Source organism: Triturus cristatus, chromosome 1_1, assembly GCF_964204655.1.
Source record: "Triturus cristatus chromosome 1_1, aTriCri1.1, whole genome shotgun sequence".
In the NCBI taxonomy this organism is placed as follows: Eukaryota; Metazoa; Chordata; class Amphibia; order Caudata; family Salamandridae; genus Triturus; species Triturus cristatus.
This window is the reverse complement of record NC_140579.1, coordinates 844,278,320-844,300,798: the sequence shown is the minus strand read 5'-3', so window position 1 is coordinate 844,300,798 and position 22,479 is coordinate 844,278,320.

The following is a 22,479-nucleotide window of genomic DNA, read 5'->3' as shown; positions in this document are numbered from 1 at the left end:
AAAACATCCCTGAGCTCCTCCCTCGCAGTGAGAGAGGTGTAGCCCGCACAATGACTAGGTTTCATGGTGCCAGGAGGATTCCCTGTGATGAAGCATGCCACCTCTGGTCGGTGAAGGGAACTGTCCTTTTAAGGGCTGCCTTCTTCTTAGTCATCCTCTCTTTTCTCTTTATTGACAGACCCGAGTAACATAAACATACCCATGATAAAAATAACCCTATGCATTGCTATATGGCAAGTAATAAATAAACAAAACATTCAACAAAAGTATGTATCAATCTTAACATCTACCCTGAAAATGGCACTTTCCCTGCATCAATACATTACTTAGTCTTCAATAACTTATATAATCTTTAATCCACTCCAGTGCTTTCCGGGATCTGCCTTGAGTTGATTCACTTGGAGCAGGTACAAACTCAGACATTCTTTCTGGTTTCGCAGGCTTATTTCTGATACATTTTGCAACGTTGACAACCTTTTTCAAATCCCACACGTTCCCATCGCCAAGGCAAACTGTGTATGCATTCAACTTTCTTACCCGCAATGGATCTGAAAACTTTGACATTCCCTCTCTCCCTTTACAACCCCATCGCAAGCGTACCTAATCACCAATTTCAATACCTGTTGCACCAGCACTGCCTTCGCCATTCTTTCCCTCAACGCGCATGTCCACACCATGCTTTTGCAATCTAATGGACAACAACATCCTCTGTTTTCTTCCCCTCATCAACTCAAAAGGTAACTTATCAGTGGCACTGTTTTGGGTTTTGAGATATGCCCTTATTTGTTATTTACTCACAACCTCCGTCCATGAGCCACCCTGACGAATCGGTAGTTATAATCCCTCCTTGAACGTTCTGTTCCACCTTTCCACAAGTCCGTGTCCTTGAGGATAATAAACTGAGGAATGGACATGCTCCACTCTCTATTTTTCCCAAAAATATCCCATCTCACGAGTCACAAAATGCACTCCATTATCCATCACTATGACTTTCGGAACACCTTCTCTGTTCCAAATCTTATCCAGGAAGCTAATCACCTCATGAGAACTTACCTGATGGGTGAATTTTACCTCTGGCCTCCTAGAATTATAATAAACAGCCACAATAGCATACAGTGATCCAGAACTCCATAAGGTTCTGAAATGTCCAATCCCATCTTTCTCCACGGGGCATCAATCGTATCTGTGGTAACAGACGGGTATATCACAATACTCTTTGACTTATCACTTCACGCACATGCCAAGCACTCATGGATCCTGCGCTCCACATCGTGATCCATGCCCGGCCACCAGTACTCAGATCTTAATCCTTTCTTAGTCGCACTCATCCTCACATGACCTTCGTGTGCCAAATCCAAAATATGTCCTTTACATACTTCAGGCACCACCAATATTTCATTTCTCCACAACACATCATCAATGACTGGTAGCTATTCACCTGATGATAATTATTGGCTTAATCAGAACCTTCACCTTTCTTAGGCCATCCACTCCACATATATTTCATCACCTCTTGTAACACCTTACTGTCCTTTACAGCTTGGACACAGTCTTCTTGTGAAATTTTTCCTCCCACCACGACGCTTAAACCAGCCACCATCCAATCCTTCTCATTCAAATCATGTTCTTCCAAACTATTAACAGGCAACCTTGACAAACAGTCAGCCAGCTTGCTTTTCTTTCCTGGCAAATATTCTACAACGTATCATGATGCTCATCATCCATCTTGCAAACCTAGCTGATGCCTTGTCTGCCCCCATTGTGGTGAAGACATCCACCAATGGGCGATGGTCTGTCCGCAATTCAAATTCCCTTTCCCACACAAATTTCTTGAAATTACAAATTCGCCACCACCATTCTAGGGCTTCTTGTTCAATTGTGGAATATGCTAATTCCGCCTCCCTCAATGGTCTTGATGCGTAAGCTATTGTTACCTTTTTCCACTCACGACGCTGCAATAACACTGCACCCAAACCAACACTGCTGGCATCCATAGAGATTGTGTTTTTGTCGTGAATGTCGAATGGTTTCAGTGAGGGAGCAGATGCGATGTCTTCTTTGTGTCGTCAAATTCACGCTCATACCCCTCACACCAGTCAAACGTAAACAATTTTGTGATAAGTTTTCTCATATACACAATTCTATCAACAAAGTTTGGTATGAACCTCAAAGTATTCGGCCAAACACAAGAAAGATCGCAGCTGGACTTTGTCCTCAGGGGACGGGGCATCTTGTTTGGCTTTTACCAGTTTCATTGTAGGCGATACACCATGATAATCCAACCAGTGTCCCAAATACTCTGATCCCTTGATCTCGATTTTTACACTTTTCCAATTTGATTGTCAACCCACTCTCTTGTAACCTCAGCAATACAACATGTAACACTCTCATGCATTTCCTTATCTTTTCTAAATATCAAGATATCATCCTGGAAACAGGTTACATTTGTCATACACAGGAATAGATGATGCATTGCCCTTTGGAAAACCGTTGATTCAGAGGCCAATCCAAAAGGCATTTATACAAATCTGTATGCCCCCTCTGGTGTAATAAACAAAGTTAAAGGTCTTGACTCAGAATTCAACAAAATCTGGTGATATACAGACAATAAGTCTAAAGCAGAGAATACTGTCACTCCCTTGACCCACATCGACATATCACTTATGTTGGGAAAAGGCTGTCTGTCCAACCATATCGCCACATTGAGATCACGTAGATCCCCACACATCCTTAGGTCACGATTCACCGCCTTTGCTAGTATGACAGGGCTAACCATTCCGACATCTCTATTTCCTCAATGATGTTCTTCTCACACAGCCTGCATAGTTCATTCTTTAAAGGCTCTCTAATAACGAATGACACTGGATGCGCTATGTGTACTTTGGGTGTGGCATTGTCTTTTAGTATAATATTATGCATGAAACCCTTCAAAAAACCCAGATTGTTTCTAAAAACCCTTAGGAACTTCTCGTTCCAAACATTTAGTGAAACACCATTAACGCTGGATTTCTCCCCTATCACTTGAGCAGGATAGTTGGGATCAAATTTATTTCTATAATTCTCATTGTTGCGGCCTCCCTAACAGACCAGATACATTTTTCATGTATTTATTAGATAGCGCAGTTACACCTTAAGACTCCAAACTACCATCAAAATATCCACCAGATCAATTGACTTGTTGCCATACGCCACCAGCCTGACGTCTGGTGGTTTTACAATCTTCTCCAGTACCTTGCTCATGTAATGCTCTCCAATCAATGTATATCGTGCTCCAGAATCAACCATCTGTACTTCCGCATTGTCGATAGTCATTGTGCAAAAAGGATCATCCACCTGACCCACCTCTCCTGCTTCGCTGACCTGCAATAGCAATTCTTGCGGTACTGCAATCTCTGCTTTGCTACTCACAGTAGCAATCCCATTTCTCAACTTTTGAGCAAAACGTCCGATCTTGCCCTTGCACATGCTTGCAAATGTCTTCAGGACTTGCACTTGCACATCTGTCCAACTGCAGGACAATCAAGGTTGGTGGCAACATGTGTCTTCAGCCTGCACTTTTAACATGTCACATCTTTGTTAAAGACCTCTACAGGCCTCGCTGCTTGCATATCCTGCTTCCTTATATTGTCCTTACTATTCTCCCTTGATACATTTGTCACTTTATTTACGTTACTGGACTTCATTTCCTTCAACCCTTCTTCAGTGTACCTGTGACCAAACAGGTGGTAAAAAACCTGGGTGTCTGGGTAGACTCCACCCTCAGCTTCCAGACCCAAACCAAGAAGGTGGCGGGGACCTGTTTTGGTATATTGCGAGGGCTCAAAACACTGTTGGGGTTTTTTGACCCCTCCATTAGGCAGGTCATTGTCCAGGCTTCCATATTGTCGAGACTGGACTATGCCAACTCTATCTGGGGTCTAACAAGACTGAAATCTTGAGACTGCAAAGGGATCAGAATGCTGCGGGCAGAACTCTTCTTGGCCTGCCTAGGACCTGCTCTGTGTCTAGTGCTATTCGTAGGCTTCATTGGCTGCCTGTGGCCGAACGTGTAGAGTTTAAGTCCATTTGTATCGCCTTCAAAATCATGAACTCTTCTTCCCCAGCTATTCTGGCCAACCTACTTGAACCATACACCCCTTCCCGTCGATGGGACAGAATCTGGCGTTTCTCCCTCAGGGGCGCTCCGGGGAGGCGCTCCTTCCGTACTTTGGCAGCCAAACTTTGGAACGTGCTGCCCATCCCCATCCGCGACTTGAAGAATTATATGGCATTTCGTAAGGCAATTAAAACATACCTCTTCCCTCCGTTGTAGGCCTCTTCCCTGTTAGAGGCTGCGCAGTTTTCTGCTGTCAGCGCTGGGACGCCCCTATGCTGGGGCAGCTGTGAGCTTTATAAAACCGAATAACATAACAGTGTTCGCTGCTCTATTTGTGATTTTTATCACTTTGCTTGATTTCAAACCCTCAGTATTTAACAACTTCTCTTGAGTTCTTCTTTCTGCTATTTTTCTGCACCGACTGATCTCTTAAAATATCATCTAAGAAATACTTGTAATTACAGGATTAAGCTAATTGGCGTATATCAGCCATAACATTTGTTATAAAGATGCCTGGAACAGGTAGGTGAAGTTTCAGTAACTCTTTATTACGGCCTCCACTCAGGATACTCTAACACGTCGTGCTCACAGCAGAGCGACTAACCAACTCTGCCAGTCAGGCTGCTCTTGTCAACATTTCAAGGCAGCCTCTGGCTCAACTGTAGGAACATTCCAAAGGGTGGAAAGAGGGAGGGGGGCAGAGAGGAAGAGGGAGAGCCCACAAGGGGTGTGAGGAAATACTATAATGCAAACCTAGTAAAGTCAGAGAATTATAACACATCTTCCCCCCATAAAGCAATGTAAGAGTGTTAACACTACTGCATAATAAAGTCTTTATGCCATTTGGGTGAAACGGTAGGTCTTCTGATACAGCTCCTGGGAAGAGTGGCAGGGTCTCCAGGGCCACCAGATGTCAGGGAGTTTTCATGACTGGTGTCCTCTGGGTTCGGGCATTTAGCCAACCGATCCATGCTCCAGTTTTGCCCATTCTCAAGGACCACAGTGTTTTTGATCTCCACTATTCTTCTGGGTTCATAGAACTTAGATCCGTGATCCCCCTCGAGTGTGGGTTTTTTCACAGCTACCCAGTCTCCAACAGACCATTCCTGTTTTTTTTTTTCCATGCTTTTGATCATACCGGTCTTTGTAGTTGGCTTAATGGAAAGCTATTTTGGGTTTGGCATTGTCATAAGAGTGTGCTGTTACCTCTCCTCCCCCGATCCAGTTGGGGAAGAATTTAGTAATGGGTTTTCTACTTCTGAGTGATGAGAAGTGGGATATGCCTGTGACCAGGTTGGGGGTGGTGTGATATGCCCAGAGCATATTTTGAATAGAGCGTTCAACAGGTAGGTGGTTGACACAAGCTAGCTCTATGTTTTCTTTTACCGTTCTCTTTACTCTTTTGACTAAGCCGTTAGCTCGAGGACAGTATCGAGTCGTTTTCAAGTGGGTTATGGCTAGACTGGTTAGGAAGTTGGACATGGCTGACGGGGTGAATTGGACACCGTTGTCCGTGACCAGGGTGGCCGAAATGCCTTCAGTGACGAAAGTGTCTTGCAGAAAGTTGATTAAGGATTTGGTGGTTATTTGGTGCACCATTTTAATGACTATCCAGTGTGAGTGAAAATCCGTCAGAACAAATGCAAATCTTTTAGTGACACCTCTCTTATTGATCGGGCCGATGATGTCCAATACCAGTTTTTCCATGGTTTGTCCGGAATGTAAATTGGGGAAAGAGGTGCCATCTGGGTGCGTTTAGTTTTGTCACTATTGGCGCATAAAGTGCAGTTTTTGACTTTGGTCTCAACCATAGAGTCCATGTTGGGGAACCAATAGTGCTCTCTGAGTCTAGTTTTTGTAAGGCTCTTCCCTAGGGGGCCCTAATGAACCAAGTCTATTATTTTGTCTTTCAATCCTTCCGGAGGAAGGATTTTGTTGTTTCTCCATATGTAACCATTGTTCAAGTTGATCTCATGTCTTATTTCCCAGAATTTGTCTAGATCTTGGCTGATGCTTTTACGCGAAGCTGGCCATCCTTGAAGGGTATGCTCTTTAAGACAAGTAAATGTGGCATCTTGGGTCATGCTCTCGATCCATTCATCTTGCTTTATTGAGGAGGATTGAACCTGTGAGTTTCAAAATTTTCTACCAGGTCTAATGGTGTCCTGGAAAGGAAGTCAGCTGCGATGTTGAGTTCGCCGTGACATATTCAAGTTTAAAAATGAAGCTTTCCAGGCCTAATACCCATCTAGCTACTCTGGGTGTACTGTTAGCTGAACCTTTACAACTGAACATGTAGATGAGGGGCTTGTGATCAGTGCGAACGGTGAACTTTATCCCCCACAGGTAGAACCTGAAATGTTTAATCGTCCAAAAGCAGGCCAGGGCTTCCCTCTCTACAACAGAGTAGTTTCTCTCTGAGTTGTTAAGGGTGCGGGAGGCGAAAGCAACTATGCGTTCTCTCCCACCGATAACTTGAGAGAGAGTTGCTTAGGCCTTTGTTGCTGGCGTCGGTTAGTATTGTCTTCCTGGAAGGGTCAAAATTGCATTAGTGAGGGGCATTTAAAATGCTTCTTTTAATGTTGTCAAAGGCTGCCTGGTGCACCTCTAGCCATTTGAAGGGAGTATGGTTTTTAATGAGTTCCCTTAGATCGTTGGAAATATCAGAAAAGTTCTTAACATATTTGGCCATGTATTCTGCAAGACCCAGGAAGGATAATAGTTCTTGGTTGGTTGTAGGTGCATTGGCTTTTTTAACCGCATCAAGGAGGCTTAACTTCGGTTTAAATCCGTCCCTTGATATGGTGTGCCCAAGGTAGTCAACGGTTCCCACCCCGATTTGGCATTTTTCTTCTTTAAGGGTAAGACCCGCCTCTTTGAATCTCTCGAGGACAGTCCTGAGAGAGGAGTAATGTTCATCCGGTGTAGCTCTGTAGATCAAGACATCGTCTTGGAAGCACATGGTTTTGGGGACCCCTTCAAGTATGTGCTGCATTATCTTTTGAAATACCGCTGCCGCTGAAGCGAGTCCAAACGGCATCCTGAGGAACATGTATGACCCTAGTGGAGTGGTAAAACCAGTTAATTCTCTGGAGTCTGGGTGTAATTCTACTTGATGGTAGGCATTAGAAAGGTCTAGTACACTAAAACAGGTGGCTTCCCCCATGGTACTTAAAACATTGTGGATGCGTGGAAGTGGGTGTCTTTCAATGATGACGTTATTATTAAGGTCTCTGAGGTCGATACACAATCTAATGTCGTTCCCATGAGCCTTCTTAGCGTTGACCACAGGTGCGACCCATGCGGTGCTATCCACGGGTTGTATAACACCTAGGGACTGTTGTCTGGCTAGTTCAGTTTTTAGGGGTTCCCACATAAGGTGAGGAATGGGCCTCGTTTTGTGTGCAATGGGTTTGGCATTGGGATCAATTTTATTTTGTGTTGGAAATTTCTAAGGAGCCCTAGTTTGGGAGTGAAAACATCAGGGAACTCTTTGATGAAGGTTTTACCCTGGGTGGATACATCAATGGTAAGAACTTGCTCTGGGTTGTTAGTCTCTGGTTTTATGCCTAACTCTTTTTGGTTGCCAACCGAGGAGATTGGACCCCTCCTCAACTATGTAGACTTTCCCAAGGGTGACACGGTCTTTGCATGAAATGTGGGTTTTAACCATGCCCTTCAAAGGGATAGATTCTCTAGTGTAGCTGCTGGGAGAAATGTCAGGTTTTATTAATTCCCTTTCTTTACAGAAGTTCATGTTATTAAAGTCAGAAATGTTCACAAAAGTGAAGGGGGAACAAGAATCCGCAAACATGTGATTTTCTTGCCACCCAACCCAATTTAGCATTGTGGTTAGTTTATTTGATTGGTTGTGCTGGAGTCTCGGACTTGGAAGATAATTTTCTTTACTGGCTGAATTTTAGGGTCAGGAGTAACCACCGCACTGTTCTGTTTACTTGACAAACTCTAGCTAGGTGGCCTTTCTTATTGCACTTCTTGCAAATAGCTGATATGGCTTGGCAATTAGGGTTGTTGGCAAGGTGGTTGCTACTACCGCAACGGTAACATTTAAGTTTGTTAGGGTTGTTGCCACGAGAAGAGCTGGGGGTTTTAGCATTTTTAATTTTGCAAATAGTGTTTTCATTGATAGTATCAACACTTTCTGATTCAACTATTTCTGACACCTGGCTCTGGACTGAGTGGGCGTGTTCCGGTAGAACAGGATTAGGTCTAATCTCTTTCATGCAGAGGGCAGTATGTTCAATAGATTTAGCCAACTCAATCGCTTCTTGTAAATTAGGTTGTTTTTGCAGCAATTTTTCTTGGATTTTACCATTATTGGTGCACCTCACAAATTGATCCCTAATAAGGGAGTCGTTGAGATCTCCGAATTGGCATAGCTTCCTTAGACCTCTCAGCACAGCTACGTACCTGGAAATGCTTCCATGTTTTCCGTGGACCCTACAAAAGAACTTGTGGCGTTCCAGCACAATGTTGACTTTGTCTCCAAAGTGTATTTCTTTCCAATTTTAATAAAGATGTTTCGTAAGCGTCTCCATCTTCTTCTAGGTCTGGTTCTGGTAGGGTATCAAAGACTTTCCTCCCATGGGTACCCAAATTGTGAAGGAGAATGTGTTGTTTTCTTAAGGCACTGAATTTTCCCCCCCAATGGCGATCAGGTACGACTCGAAGATCTTAACCCATTCTTTCCAAGGAAGGTTGGGTTTCCCACATTCATTTAGAAAAGGTGGGGGCTGGGTCATGCTTGCGGCAGCCATGTTGGGAAGCAACACACTGAGAGGGAACCCCAGGGAGAAGAATAACTCGCCAAATGAGGATTACAGGAGTGTTCTGCTAGAGTCACTGAAAGAGATGGTGCTTGATGCAATAGAAATAAGATAGGAACACAATGGAGGTGTGCCTGCCACCGCAAATGAACGTAGGGGGGATGGAGGAGATGCTCTGGAGATGACACACAAAATATTATGAAGTGTGTGTATCACTGTAGAAGGAGTGACAGTCAACTTCAGACACGCAAACTGGTGTGCGCGTCACCGGAGAGGTAAATGAATGGGGTGAGCAGATGAGAAAGTAGAGGAAACTGGTAACAAGGTGTGAGCTGTGCAACTGGCAGGGAAATCCAGGTGAGTTCTGGAGATGGCATGCACAATAATACGAAGTGTGCATATCACTGTGGAAGGAGTGACACCCAAGGGGAATGGTGTGCGTGTCACCTTCGAAGTAACATATGGGAATGAAGTGAGCGTGTCACTGGTAAACTTCAGACATGCAAAATGGTGTGCGCGTCACCAGAGAGGTAAATGAATAGGGTGAGCAGTTGAGGAAAGTAAAAGAAGTAAGTAACCAGGTGTGAGCTGTGCCACTCAGCGGTGAGAGCACTGGCAGGGAAATCCAGGTAGTAAACACTCGGCATAAGAAGAACAAAACCAATGAAGAACACCTTGTGAAAACTGTGCCTGTCAGCGTGGATGAGGTTGGCAGGCAACCATTAGTGGAACAATCGAAATGCAGCCTGTTGAGAACCTTCGAGGCATAAAAATGGAAAGTGCATGTGAGAGGAAAAAGATTTCCACAAAGGCGGCAGGAGTGGAAGAGAATATTGAAAACAGCTAGGGAGCTGTAATGACGGGTGCTTCACTTTGCTTAAATTGTCTCACACACTGAAAGGGCCAATTGCTGGCGCAGCGGCAGGTTCCACACACAGCTGAGGAGATTAGTTACTGCACATGACTGAAATCTTCCGTCAACACAGCTGGGAGTCTGAGGCATAAAATATGACACCACGCCCTTTCCGTCAGCAGGGGTCTGAGTCACCACACACTGGATTCCTTGCACAGCTGAGAGGGCATTTGACACCGCGCCCTTTCTGCCAGCTGGGGGCATGAGTCACCACACACTGGATCTTCTGAGGGGAGCTCCGCAGACAGAAACCATCAGAGTGTGAGCCGCACTTGAAAGGTTCACAAGAGCGACAAGCAGAGCAGCATCGCCCACCATCTAAGCGTAAATCGAACAAGAAGGGCAGCGTCAGATCAAAGTCAAAACACAGCAGGGGGAACAGTTGAGGATAAGAACACCAGTTGCGAAGTGAATCCAGCCGCGGGGCGGGGAAATTAACCCGCTGTGGAAAACTTTGGACCTCAAGCCACTAATGCCTCTGTTTCAAGGGTTTGCCCCTATGTTATTAGATATTTGTAAAGCTTATTGTCCCTAAAGTATATTTTTACTAAAGAGATTAACAGTGACAACCACACAACTCATGAGACCTATCCAAGCATCATAGAAACAGACTCACATTAAAAAGAGTAAGTTTTGTGCCTAAATAATAGAAAAGGGTGTTCAAGAATCTTGATGTGGCAACAGAAATGCCTTGAATCTGCACAAATGCCACATTGACATGCATAAAACCTCGACTTGGAACTTTGCTGCGAAACGTTCTGGGATCTTTCGGTACAGGACTTAATTAATAAAACTTGAACAGGGCTTTGCACTTCACTGTGTTTCTATGTGGCAATATAAGCTAAACTAAGCTGCACAGGGGCGTAACCAGCAGCCCCTGCGGTGCGGGAGGGGTGCCCAGTCTTCAGTAGGTGAAGGGGGCCCCCTCAGCTCTTTGATAGAGAGCTGTTAGAGGTTTGCTCTTAAGCAGCTGCAGCGTGCAGCCTGCTCTGAGCTCATCACGCTGGCTGACAGGACTGAAGAGAAACAAAGTAACAAGTAACATTGTTTCTCTTCAGTCAGAGCCGGCCGGAACAAGGGTGGGAGTAGGGGCCCCAGAGAGAGCAGGCAGCGCAGAGCTGACTGGGACAGGAGAAGGATTGCAGCTCACTCCAGGAACAGAATCTGCTGGGACACATTGGAAGGTAAACAAGCATTTGCAATATATGGTTTTGCAATATATGCATTTGCATATATGCAAGTCATATATGGTTTGGATAGGAATTGTTAGTTGTGGAATTGTGTGGATTGGATCTGTGTAGTGAAATAATGTGGCATGGTGTGCAGTGGAATTATGTGGATAGTAATTGTGTGGTATTGAGTGTACTGGAATTATGTGGAGTGGGATTGTGTGTCATGGAGTTGGATTGTGTGTCTTGGAGAGAGATTATCTGGAATGGTATTTTGTGTTGTGGAGTACTATGTAGTGGAGTTTACTTATGTGGTGTGCTGTTAAATATTATAGCATGATTTGGAATTTTGTGGTGTAGATTGGATGTATGTGGTGTGTTGTGTAATTGTGTTAGTTGTTGAATTATGTGGTGTGGAATGGAAAAGTGTATAGTTGAATTTGTGTGACGTGGAATTGTGCAGTGTTGAGTGAAAAGTATGTTGAGTGGTATTATAAGGCATGGTGTGAAGTGTAGGTCTTTGGAATGTTGCTACGAGGCATAGACTGGATTTATGAGGAGTGTATTTATGCAATATGGAGTAGAGCATAATTATGTGGAGGTAAATTATGTGGTGCTGAGTGGTATTATGTGGAGTCTGATTATGTTCTGTGATGAATTGTGTAGGGATGAATTGTGGAAATGTGTGATGTGTGGAATTATGTGGCGTGGTGTATAATTGTGTGGAGTGGAATTATGCAGCATGTTGTATTTCGTGGAGGGTAATTATGTGTTTTGGAGTGGATTGTAAATATGTTGTGTGACGTATAATTATATAGGTTGAAGTGGAATTATGTGTAGTTGAAATGTGTTGTGTGGAGTGTAATTATATGGTTTGGAGTGGTATTATGTGATGTGGAATTATGTGGTATGGAGTGAAGTGGAAATATGGGTTTTTAAATTTTTAGGATTGTAATTATGTTGTATGGAATGTTGTAGGGTTACATTATTTATAGTTGAATTGTGTAGCATGGAATTATGAGATGTTCAAATGTGCTGTGTGTGGTAGACTTAGCATAGCTGCCAAGGTTTCAGATCGCGATGTGTGACATTTTCATAATTTCAGTGTAATTAGGAGTTATATTTCAACGACTATGAGTGACACTTTTTTGTGAGCAAAATCAAGCAATAAAGAGGAGGGAAACATATAAATATTAGAAATTACACCCATTTGAGCAACTACAAACTCTAAGAAAGTCACTGAACTAAAGTGAACTAACAGCAGGCTACTGCAAACTGAGCAGAATCAGACTGTTAATGTCACCCATTATTTCAGTTAAAATTATGAAAACGTCACACTTACAAATCTAAAACCTTGGCATCTATGAGTGAATCAGTGTGAAAATGTGCTCTAATTGAGGTGTATTCCTCTGCACCCTCATGGTGACCAGCCTACCAGGTGTCTTTGCAAACTTGCAAGCGCCAAGCAGTTTTCCATCAGCTACATGTTAATGTAACTCTACAAAATAAATACATAGGATGTTCTCTGCAAAAATCAGAGGTTTGCCTGCGCCAGGTTACACTTACTCCAGCACTTTAAAAGTGGCAGTTCATTCAAGGTCCAATCAACCTCCCATAATGTCTGGTTACTCTGCGTAGAAATGCTGCAAAGTTTTTTTTAAAGCTAATCTGTGGTCAGATTAAACCTTCCAAAAAGAGCTGCTTTCACCTATGAGTAATCAGTCCGTTTCTAGGATACTAAAATCACAGTAAGACCCAGTGACTTACCCTCTAGTGCCTGCGTCCTCCGTGATCTTCTGTCTGAGGTAAGGTGCAACTCGGATCTAACATGTTTTAGGACTATGTGGTCTAGACTGACCTGGTCTGACGTGTTCTGTCCATTTAGCCAGGAGTGTGAGGAGGGGAGATCGGAGCCTGAAGCAGTATGTGCAGTGGTGCCTCTGATGCTCCCAGACTAGAGTAAGGCCACAGCTCCCTGCGCCACGGTAGGCACCTAGACCCTCAGCGCAATCAGCTCGTCTGCGGAGCAAGGTCTGTAGGTGCATTAATACAACACCTGCTGGACGGAGGAGGACCTGAGGCCTCTTCTGTGTGTGTGTAAATTGGGCCTCACGGGCATGCGACCAGCAGGCAGAGGCCTGAACTTGAGTGGCAGGATGAGGCAATATAGTAGTCTGTTGGAGCATGCCTCTCGATGGACTCTAGTCAAAAGAGGAGCATTGAGGACCACAGGAGAGCCAACAGGCGTTGGATGGTCTACGAGGAGACTGACCACAGTAACCGGTGGAACCACGAGAAATGACTGGAGGCGCTAACCCTCGGAGGAGCAACAATTCATTATTTCATGGCAGTAAGGGGAGGGGAGGTTATGTCTATGCACTCCGAGAGTGTATTTTGCGGTATCAATACAATGTCACCTGGGTGCAGTAACGCTTTCGGAAACCATTGTAACTCATTTAGCAATTACTCAATGTAACACCCCAATCAGTGCAGCTATATATCTATCTTGCATCTCAATAAATAAATGCTGTGACACAGGTAAGAGTTACCAATACACCTAGATCACAGGAGTTATGGGACCTTCGCAATTAACGTTTTTGTTTTTCATTCCGGTATGTCTGCTGCTGAAAGTAGCTATTAGCGCCATGTGAAAGTTTTGAAGAAAACAAGTAGGAATCAGCCTGAAAACAGACTCCCACATATTATTCCTTTAATACTTTCTCATCATCATTTCCGTTCCCCCAACAACAAAACAGCAATGAAATTGGGCACCTCAGCGCCGTGGTGTCATCGTGTTGGAATCTTAGATCCCGGCTCCTCCATGCAGAGCGGCCGTTTTGCACATCGCTTCCCGCAGGGGGGCGGAGGTTATCCCGGGTCACATCACCCAATCCAGAGCTCCGGTGCCCTTCTCAAGCCCCTAGCTCCCATCAGGAACCAGTCCTTGCATATGTCGTACACGAAACGGCTGACATCGTAGGGCTGGCGGTGCATGGCACGCGCCTGCAACAAATCCTCGTGAGACCTAACTTTATGGATATACTACGGAAATATGGCAAAATGTTGTGGGCATAGAAAAGGGACATTCATTACAGGACTACCACACAGGCAGCGGTACTGCATAATGAAATTTACCGCATTGCGTTTAGGAGACAGGGGAAGCACCAGAAAACAGACGGCAGCCACATGAAAATAATACTACACCAGCACTGATTAGCAGCACTGGTACCCGAGGAGGCGCGATGCCTGTTATGCGTGATTTTGCATTTCAGTGCGGTGATGCGGATCACCACACTGAAATGCGTTAGTCTAATGCCAGCTGCGTTGTACTTAGCAGGGCTGAATTAGGTGGCGTGGATTTAGACAAGCTGTGCACGCTAAGGCTTTTATGTCATGGGGTATAAAGTGGACGTTTGTCTATTTTTCTTTGTAAAAATTATATGGGCTGTTTCTTTACCTTCCGGTAAATTTCTGAATAATTTGTTAAGCTAAATTGTATTGTTGCATTGTGTGCACATACAGGGAAGAACAAGTGTCTGGCAGACATGCAAAAAATCATCCTACATCTCAGTATTAACTTTCACACTTCTAAGCAGTAATTCCAATCCTAGAATGAGTTGCCTGTTTGCTTTACAACAACAACGACCGGTAGTAAAACAACTTTGTATAAGTAGCAAAGGTTTTAAAGGAACTTGTTTTCGTGCAAGGTATTGCTTTTCCCAGTTCACAGAAGGGATAAAAAACATCTCCAGATAATAATGGAGTTGACAGGAAGGTGCGACAGCAGAATATTGATACGTGTGGATCTGGTGAGGACTGCTGGCAGCAAGTGCTTGATACGCTATTTGCATAAGAAAATACTAAATATTTTTTTCGTTATACTCCATTAGTTATTAGTAAGGAAGGGGGAAGAAAAGTGTTCACCGACAGCTTTCAGTTAGTCTTAGGGAGACAAAGAATGCAGTGGACTGTGATAGTCATAAGTATATGTATCAGGAGCTGCCCATGAAAGGAAGTGGAATTGCACTTTAGATGTTGCCGGTATTGATGGCTACTGTGCGGTTGCAGACTTCGCTGGGCTGACAGTGGGTGGGGAAATGCTACGTTGTCACTATAGGTTTAATTACATGAATCGCGCATTCTCTCTGGTGTTTGTCTTTGGGGTACTTGCTGACTGGTGTCACACATGGGATCAGGTTTGCCTTTGACAGGAGGTATGGTTTATTGGGGTACATAGTGTAAATTAATGTTGGCGTGAGGAAACAAAAATTCTGACTCTTTGTACATTTAATATTATTGTGTGCATCATGCAGATGATGAAAAGTAGCAGGAACGGCTTTGATGCTGTAGAGGCTAGCAGGAAGAACTGTTTTGGGGTGTTCAGTTTAAGAGATTGTTTAACATGTTTTAAACTACTACAGTGGCATTGGAGAGGGCAGCAGCTGAAAGGCTCTGTCTTTACTGGTAGGCAGTGGTTAGATGGGGACCGGCCATCAGTCTTCTTGTCGGTGGTGGACAGGGGAGCAGTGGGCGGCGGTCACGGGTTTGCAGTGACATCCGAGGGGTGGTTTTAAAGGCGGGCGGAAAAGCATAACTGCGGGTTTCGTAGGGGTGAGAATAGGTGTGGTAGTAGAGTTAATGGATGCATTAGTAGCAGGCATGAAGGCAGTAGTCTGTGTTTGGAGGTGGTTAACTGAGCGGGCTTCGCTTGAAGGTGGGTCATCCAGTAGGAGGATGTGTTTGGTGGGTCGGCTGGAGGCAGTGTTATGTAACTTTGCTGGAGGGCGCAGCAGCAGTATTTGCTGATATATGTAAATCGCCCAATGAAAGGGCGGATGTGACCAATGGAGAAACCAGAATCCTTTTTTATGGCTGGGGTGAGCCCCTGCAGTATGGCGGGTCGCTGGCCTGAGAGCTTTTGACTGACTCGGAGAATGGGGGACCCCCTCCATGTACTTTGCAGGGGGGGCCCCTCAAGTTTTGTTACACCACTGAAGCTCTAGCATTGTGAATAAGCTATATTTACTTCGGAATTGTATCTGACCTCTCCAGATATATACTATTTTCATGGTGAAACAGAGATTGAGCCTCCATTACAAATGGAGTATTGGATACCGCAGCTGTTGTGAAAAAGAATGTGAGATATTTGTGGGTCATGCACACTTTGTCATTGAAAGCTCTGTACCTGAAGACATCTGTCTGAAAGAAATTTAAGACACATGACCCGTGTTCCATAAGCTAAACTGGGATAAAAATACTCTAAAGGGATGGAACAATTACAATCTAAAAGAAATTGCATTGCATTTAGCTGAGGCATATATTATAACATTCAAACCTTTTGATCTACACCATACCAGGGCTCAAAAATTCCACTTGCCCGCTCACATTTGCTAGCCAAATTCAATTATGACGTGCTATTTTAAGGTCCTACTCACCAGAAAGGGCTAGTTGGACCTAAAAATAGCTTGCCCTAATTGATGACAAAATGACTTTAGACCTCTGTCTCTGAAAGCAGAGGAAATGTGACAAAATAGCAAGATTTAAAGTCAACTTTATTGCTCACAAAGTGAATGAGCAATATAATTACCTTTAAATCTTGTTAACTTTCACATTTGCTCCACTTCCAGAAACTGAGGTCAAGTGCATTTCAGTTGGGTCAAGTACATTTTTTAGGTTACTAGACCTGCAGAAAAGTACATTGAATAATACTTTGGCCATACGCGCTAACCAAATGGTATAGAATAAAATTAATTCTATGCTAGATAAGGAGAACTCCCAAATGACCACAAACCTTAGGTACAAAAAGAGAGCAAAGGCAGTAGCAGAAACCACAGAAAGACCCAGGGGGCATTGGGATACATCAAAGTGGGACACAAGGGAACAAAGTAGAGGAGAGACACCACAGGAACGTCAATAGCCCTGTAAACAGCCGGAGACAGATATTGACATCTAATAGAGGTCACCACTGCAGGAACAACCCAGAAAAGTATTTAACACCATTCAGTAAATATGTCCGAAACCAATTTAGAATCGGCAGGCATAAACGCTCACGTCATAAAGTTCCCAACTAACCTATCCAAGAATGCAGCCCAAAAATTCAAACACAATCTAATGAGAAAAAACCCGTACACGCTGATCTCAGACCACTCTTTAATCTAGACAAAGGCATTATTGTAAATGACCTGATATTTTTCACCAGAAAAACAGCTAAATGGCGCACTGTCATTACAAAGATGCTCAACATAAAAACGGTAAGCAATATCCCACATGGTATAAAACTAGTGATCATACCGTCACCAAGACTAAGAGCGGACCTATGCATAACTATTTACAAGAATGGAATTGGGCTTATATAAGCAGCCAACAACTAATTAGAAAAGTTCGACAACCTGTTTTCAACCTTAAAAGAGTGTGTAGATAAGTCAAGGTCTCAACAACAACGGACCACACAAGCAGCCACCCTATACACCACCAACACTACCACCACAGGCATCATAATACCTAGAGACCCTCAAGAACCACAACATACAATGCTGCCAGGAGACACATCCGTGACAGGAGGCACATTGGACGGGAAGGATACAGAGACAACATAAAAATGTATATAATATGCTAATACCACCCCGGGGCCGTTACAGAGGGAAGAACCAACGACTCTCCCCCATGATTTGACCTCTCCCACACGTAGGCCATTCAACGGGAACCTCCATCCAGAAATAAAGGATATGGAGGATATCACCCATTCCATACCCCCCCCTCTACAACAGCACAAATTGCATCTATGACCTTACGAAACTCGTATCCCCCGAGCTTGGTATCAAGATCACAGGACACAGGGAGAACATCTCACATCGCACATAGAGGAGGCGCAGACAACCGAACTAATGACAAAAAAAGGAACTCAGGAAAAAACACAGATCTAAAACACTGGGACACAAACAGCAAATCCCGAAATAGGCAGATGCGCACTCCTAATAATATGTCACCCCAGACTCAGAGAGAAGTCGAAGATCTACAAACACAAGTGGGCAAGTTGTCACAGGACATTCTAAGTGCGCTGCAAGCTATGGAAAAAATACTAGAAATCACTGTAAGCACTCACTCCAAAGTCGAGCACATCCAAAAATTAGTGCATAATTCTCAAGGAAAGAGCAGTGAGACGACTATGCCATTAACAAATGGGCCTAATCGACCAGACAGAAATCTTAAATACTTGTCAGAAGATGAAACCTTATCCTTACTCCGGTTATATGAGTTTAAAGACAGCAGCAGAGGTGAGGAAATTAGAACAGTCCCGATCGATGCTAATAGAACATCCTGGCCTATGAAGAGGAAACCCAACCTTAACAACCTACAACAAGTCCAGCTAACCGCCAACTCTCGAGCTGAACCCTAGTAGCTCAGGGTAACCACCGATATGCCTACTGCTCAACTGTCGGTCCACAGCAAAACATGCCTCAGACATCGCTGCCCTCATCGTTAGCCGTTAACAAAAACATGGCTTACAGAATCCTCTTCCCCTTTCATGGATTTACTGGGGCCCCCTCATTATAACATTGTGAGATTAGACAGACTAAAAAAGACAGGAGACGGTATAGCCTGCATTCACCGATCGGATATAGAGGTCAGCCAAATACAATCCGACCCACCCGAATCCTGTGAATACCCCGGTCTCAGTATAAGATCTGCAGACAATCAAAGGTGCAACCTGCATGCGCTTTACCACCCACCAGGAAATAATGCTACTTTCATAGACCAGTTAATGGAGATCATCACGGCTAACTCTAACACTCACTCTAATAACATATTCCTAGGCGATTTTAATTTACACTGGGACGACAATAATGACAAACAGGTCAACGCACTTAAAGACTTTTCAACTGATCTAAACTTACCCAAGCCTGCACACAGCCAACACACTCGAAAGAGGCAACCTTAGACTGGATAATCTTGAGAATCAAGGATACTACAATCCACTCAATTGTTTCTTGCGATTGGTCGGATCACCATGCCATAACCTTCCTGATAACCACCTTGAAAAAGAACAAGACCACTCAGCCTATCAAACTCAGAAAGTGGACTCGGGACACCAAAGACCCTAATATTGAGCTACTAGTAGCAAGATGTGAGAAAAACCTAAATCCGCCTAACAACTTGCGGAATGTGTAAGAACTCACGGATCACTACACTATGTCAGTGACGAATATAGTCAACTCCACCATGCCACTAAAATTGAAAAGAGTCACAGAGAAAGATAAAAACCCATGGTTTAATAGGACACTGAATGAAGATAGGCGGAAACTGAGACTTGCAGAAAGAAAATGGAGACAGCACCCATCATCCCCCCCAGCTGAAATCTCTCAGAAAAATCAGAAACGAGTACAACAAAAAGGTCCTCAATTCCAAAAAGGAATTCTTTAGATCGGAACTGGACAACGCCAAAAACAGACCACGGAAACTATTCGAGATCTTAAAGCAACAATCCAATAAGTTGGCCAAATCTGCCCAAGAAACTCCTAAAACTCAACTGAGCTGTGAAGAATTCTCAACATTCTTCACCGACAAGGCCAACACGCTAGAAAGACAGCTCAGGATGGCAGCCGACAACCTTCCCAGCCAACCACCCACACTGAACAATGCTACCACGACAAACGATCATGATAGGGCGAAAAACAAGGCACATTGGACAGCCTTCAAGATATACCATTGCCAAAACTCTCTCGGATATCAAACCTAATAACCACTACAATGACCCACTCCCCTCTAAATGCCTAAAAAGAATCAGCCATATCGTCATCCCAATATGGACAAAAATAATAAATGCCTCACTATCTCAAGGGATCCTTCCAGAATGCCTATAAACAGGTCAAGTCCTCCCCATCATCAAAAAACCTACAGCGGACCCGAAAGAACCAAACAACTTTCGCCCAGTAACCAATATTCCATTACTTGCCAAACTAATTGAGAAATGTATGCAAAATCAATGGAGCCATCTCATCGCTAATTTCAAACTGCTGGACGACTGCCAATCAGGATTCAGAACAGGCCACAGTACGGAAACAGCGATCCTGCATATAGTGGATGATGCGCTACAGGCCTTAGATCACAATCGAACATGTCTACAAGTCCTTCTTGACCTGTCGTCTTCATTTGACACGGTAAATCATGAAAAATGACTAGCCAGGCTTCATGACAGGATGGGACTATCTGGAAATGTGCTGAAATGGTTTGAATCCTTCCTTCAGAATAGAACACAAAGATTCCTGGTCAACCAGTCACTATCCCCATCATGCCCGAATTCAATTGGAGTACCTCAAAGATCTACACTATCTCCATCACTTTTCAACCTGTATGTCGAACCCCTTACAGAAATTCTCCGAGACGCAAACATATCCTATCACATGTACGGGGACGACACTCAGATCTATATAAGATCGCGTCACTGGAAGACATCAAGTTAATGAATGAGGCATAAAGTATCATTACACTGGTTAACTAGCAATCATCTGAAGCTAAATGCACAAAAAATGGAATTCCTATTAATTTCACCACCAAAGAACCCCACAGAAGTGAAGGAATGGACCAAACTGATCACAGCACTAAAATGCACCCCTACTCTAGTTGACTCCGCGAAATCGCTAGGAATCACGCTGGATAAGAACCTTGACATGAAAGCCCACATCAAATCAATGGCAAAAAGTGCCCGATTTCACTTGAACTATATTAGAAAAGTGAAACCATTCATTCCTACGGTGGACCTCAACTTGCCAGTCCAGTCCTTAGTTATCTCAAGGATTGAATATGGATGTACAACTTTAGCAGGTCTATCAAACATTTCCACAGCACCACTAAAAGCATGTCTCAATGCGGCCACAAGACTCATCACGGGATCTAGGAAATATGACCATATCTCCCCACACCTGAAAGCTTTAAACTGGTTACCATACGAAGCCAGAATTCAACTTAAACTGGCATGTATTACCCACAAAGTGCTCCACTACAAAACACCAATGTACTTACCCCAGAAAATTGAGCTATCAGGGGGAAGCAGACCAGCCAGGAGTGCCAGGGAGCTGTTGCTGAAACCACCCATCTTTCGGAAGAAGAAAACTTATGACAGAGCTTTCTCCGGAGCAGCCCCCAGAATCTGGAACTCACTCCCACCAAACATTAGGAAAATTCCAAACACGGCAACATTCAAAAGGGAAGCGAAGATCTTCCTAATGAGCAAGTTCTTTCTGTAGGCAAGACTGTTCATGACCAGCACTGTAATATAGGTGTTTCCAACAGAGAACAACAATGTATGTAAAGAAAAGTCACCAGTTATGCTGAGAATAATCTTTAACGGTACTGTACTACTCTGGACTCGTTTTGTTGTAGAAATCACGGAAAAAGACACACCGGAACTATTTGTATAGGAATACTGTTACACCTTGTACACTAATCAGTTCCAAAAATGTTATTTGAAACAGAGAAGATAGACATGTACAGAAATATTATATATATATGTTAACACTGCTATACAAGCTGTATCTCAAACCTACCTCATGTAACTGTGAAGCGCTCTGATACCCAAGGGTCACTTTCGCACTATATAAAACTCTATAAATACAAAATAAATAAATAAGTAAAAATGTAAAGATTTTTGGAGCCCTGCATACCCAGGAGTTCTAGCAGACCTGTAAAAATTGTTGCATGTCATCCGTGTTCTTAGCATTTTTGGCATATTTTCTAGATGCATAACATCAGACGCACACAGTGCATAATACGTCAGATACGGAAGCTCTGATCCTTTTTCTACAGGAAGGAGTGCGTATCTGACAGTGTTCACATGGTGCACTGATGATTGGTAGGTTGTCCCACTGGTAAGGACTCTCGATGAGGTGAGTCCTTGTTGTCTTATTTAAAGAAGTGCTGATTAGAAATTCTATATTCATTAATGGTCGCTTGTTTAGTTTAATAAGGAAACCATGTATATATGTCACTAAACATGTCACTTTGCTCATAGGTTCCTTACAATTTCACTGGGACACCCTTTCACTAAACTGTGTCATACTGCAACCTAATGTGAAACACTGTATTGAAAACTTTTATGTTGTTGGATATATTACATAAACAAAACTCTATACAGATTAACCTCTTTTGTGTCCTTGGTACTCTCTCTCATACATTACCCATAACCCTTGCCATTGCCATTGTGCAGTTTTTTGTCTACTAGAAATAAGTTGGTATTATGTCACAGGAGCTATTGTTTCTTGTTTATTAATTTAACTCACCTTAGGCTCCGTTGTGAGTAGGGTTCCCTTGTACTTTGTTCTTGTTTTTGGACAGCGTTTCCTGCTACACTGTCCATACATTTCGTTCAAGGATAAGAACAGAACAATATATTTTAGTGTTTGTATTTCCCGCTCAGAGACAGCTTCGAACACCTAGACACATCATTGCATCAGAGCTGCACCTCTAACACAGTAGTTGTGTTATATAAACAGTGCACTGTCTCTTTACGGGTCAGAG